At 42.2% G+C, this 3,511-nt stretch overlaps 1 pseudogene; it reads right to left on the bottom strand.

The window, feature by feature from the left end:
- Positions 1 to 401: 401 nt before the first annotated feature.
- LOC127195174 (heat shock cognate 71 kDa protein-like) lies at positions 402 to 2,387 on the bottom strand (annotated as a pseudogene).
- Between the last annotated feature and the right edge of the window lie 1,124 nt (positions 2,388 to 3,511).

The raw sequence follows: 3,511 nt of genomic DNA, 5'->3' as shown, positions 1-3,511 counted from the left end.
ATAGGCAGAGCTCTGGGAGTTTTGTTGAAGAGCAGGAGGAAGATAGAGGGAGTTGGAGGGGTAAAGGACACTGCACGTTCCAATCTCTTTACATCATTGACATTCTAATCTGCCAATCAGCCTTTGTGTTTACAGCTTCTTTCTTTTTGTTCACAGATGAAAGACCACATTGCACATTCTTGTCATTTTGCCTGTGATGTTACCTTTCTTTTCTTTTCTTTTTTAAATGGTGTCGATTTAAATAGTTTTACTAGACATTGCACTTTCCATCTAGGATAGATAAAGTGTTTATTAAGTGCAGTGTTCTCTCCCTGTGCACACATTCCATGTTCCAAGTATTGAGAATGCCCAGCAATTTATCATAGCAGTTTAATTTAACTGCTGTGTAAATGGTGAAATAAATTTGGGTCCTTCAAATGTTTCCCCGTGGAACAATGCTACACCTCTACTTGGACTGACTTAATCCACCTCCTCAATGGTGGAGCCTGAAGAAGCACCACCAGATGGAAGTGCTCCCCCACCAGGGAAGCTGCCAGGCATTCCTCCAGGCATGCCACCAGCACTCTGGTACAGCTTGGTAATGATAGGGTTGTAGACTTTCTCCTGGTGTTCAAACTCTTCCTTCTTGGTAGTCTGATTCTTATCCAGCCAACTGATGACTTCATTACTCTTGGCCTGAATCTTCTGTTTGTCCTGATTACTGATTTTGCCTTGAAGTTTCTCATCTTCATCTGTTGCTTTCATGTTGAAGGCATACTATTCCAGTGAATTCTTGGAGGAAACCTTATCATTCTGTTTCTCATCTTCAGCTTTGTACTTCTCAGCTTTTTGGACCATGCATTCAATATCCTCCTTGCTCAAACATCCCTTGTCATTGGTGATGGTGGTCTTGTTCTCCTTTCCTGTGCTCTTATCTACATCAGAAACATAAAGATGACATTGGCATCAATGTCAAAGCTGACTTTAATCTGAGGGACACCATGGGGTGCTGGAGCTTTGCCTGTGAGCTCAATCTTTCCAAGCAGGTTATTATCCTTGGTTGTGGCCCTTTCACTTTCATACACCTCAATGAGGACACCAGGCTAGTTGTCAGAGTAAGTGGTGAAAGTCTGTGTCTGCTTGGTAGGAATGGTGGTATAGCCCTTGATGAGGACAGTGATGACTCCGCCAGCAGTTTCAATACCAAGAGAAAGAGGAGTGACATCCAAGAGCAGCAAACGCTGAACATTTTCTGACTTGTCTTCAGATTGAATGGCTGCCTGGACAGCTGCACCATAAGTAACAGCTTCATCAGGGTTAATGCTCTTATTCAGCTCTTTTCCATTGAAGAAGTCTTACAGAAGCTTCTGAATCTTGGGGATTCTAGTAGAACCCCCAACCAGGACAATGTCATGGATCTGTGATTTGTCCAGTTTGCTATCTCAAAGGGCCTTTTCTACAGGGTCCAGTGTGCCACGGAATAGGTCAGCATTCAATTCTTCAAATCAAGCCCAGGTAATGGAGGTATAGGCATTGAGTCCCTCATAAAGAGAATCAATCTCAATACTGGCCTGTGTGCTGGAGGAGAGGGTGTACTTAGCCTGTTTACAGGCAGTACGGAGATGCTTGACAGCTCTCTTGTTCTCACTGACGTCCTTCTTGTGCTTTCATTTAAACTCAGCAATGAAATGTTTGACCATTCATTTATCAAAGTCTTCTCCATCCAAGTGGGAGTCTCCAGCTGTTCATTTGACTTCAAAAATTCCATCCTCAATAGTGAGGATTGACACATCAAAAGTACCACCTCTTAAGTAAAAAATCAACACATTCCTTTCAGCTCCAACTTTCCTATCTAAACCATAAGCAACAGCATCAGCAGTTGGTTCATTGATAATTCAAAGTACATTGAGGCTAGCAATAGTTCCAGCATCTTTCGTTGCCTGCTGCTGAGAGTCATTGAAGTAAGCTGGCACTGTGACCATGGCATTGGTAACAGTCTGCCCAAGGTAGGCTTCTGTGATATCCTTCATCTCAGTCAGAACCATAGAGGGCACCTCCTCTGGGTAGAAACTTTTTGTCTCCCTTTTGTTTTTTTGCTTGGACCTTGGGCCTGCCAGCATCATTCACCACCATGAAGGTTCAGTGCTTCATATCAGACTGAACAACAGCATCATCAAACCTACATCCAATCAGACGTTTGGCATAAAAAACTGTTGGTGGGGTTCATTGCAACCTGATTCTTGGCAGCATCCCCCAATTAATCGTTCTGTGTCAGTAAATGCAACATAGCTCTGTGTGGCTCAGTTACCCTGGTCATTGGCAATTATTTCCACCTTTCCATGCTGGAAGACACCCACAAAGGAGTAGGTGGTTCCAAGGTCAATGCCAACTGCAGGTCCTGTAGACATGGTTGCTTGCGTGTAGGCCCAGCTGTGCTGATGAGACCACGCAAATCCTTGAAAGCTGCCACTGCGTTCAATGAAACCTACAATGTTACCTTTCTTCTGTCTTCTTTTTATATTTTTGTCTGATACAACTCAAAACTTTCTTCAGATCACTTCCAAAGATGCTCAGGTTTCTCATGATCTCAACATCGCTCCACCACTTTGAAAGCTAGAGCTGCTCCTGTGAAGAAGTTCTGGTGACTACCATCTTCCACTTCATTGGGAGCACAGTAGTTCTTTAGGACTGCAGAGCTTTATGTGCATGCTGATGACTTTGCTCTTGTAGGGCACCTCACTTGGATATTGAAAAAAATTAATAGTTTATTTTATGTAGTTTTCTTGCATGTATTGTCTGTGAACCATGTGCATGCTAAGTGCCTGAGAAGGTCCTAAGAGAGCTTCAGATCCCTTGGGACTGTGATTACAGACGGTGGTGAGCTGCCATTTGGGTGTTGAGAATCAAAGCCTGGTTCTTTGCAAGAACAAGTGCTCTTAACTTCTGAGCCATCTCTTCATTTCTTGGATCTTAAAATCTCATCCACATGTTCTCTTAGACATCGCATTCCAGGACAGTCTTTCAATTTTATTCTTTAGGGCTAGATCAGTGAACCCAGGGATCAAATGCTATTGTTTCAGATGCTTTAGCTACTTACACCTATTCTTTTAGAAGTCTGATTTTTCCCGCACAGTGCTAAGCAATTTCATTTTTAATCAAAACAATGCACTCAGAACTGAAGCAAGAACAATGTACCAGTGGTCAGTTGTGACAGGGGAAAATTGCCCAGTGAGTTATTAAAATCTACGTCAGTGGCAGAAATACAGGCTGAAATCCTGATTAAGAGTAATCAGAGACTATTTATCAAGCTTTTCTAAAGGCCACATTTTGTTCATAGTTTAGAAGCTATTTTTTGGGAGAAAGCATAAATACAGAGAACAAAATTTCCATGTGGAATCTCTGAAGTTTCTTTTTAGCAGATGAAAGACCTTGTATATAGTCATACTTGTGTGATCATGAGGAGCTGAAAATGAATCTCCATATGTGAAATAACAGATGAATTGTAAGAGAAATAGGTGTGTTCAAAATCCAG

Source organism: Acomys russatus, chromosome 11 (genome assembly GCF_903995435.1).
Source record: "Acomys russatus chromosome 11, mAcoRus1.1, whole genome shotgun sequence".
NCBI classification, from domain to species: domain Eukaryota; kingdom Metazoa; phylum Chordata; class Mammalia; order Rodentia; family Muridae; genus Acomys; species Acomys russatus.
Note: the sequence above shows the minus strand (reverse complement) of the source record. Positions and strands in the feature narration are given on the sequence as shown.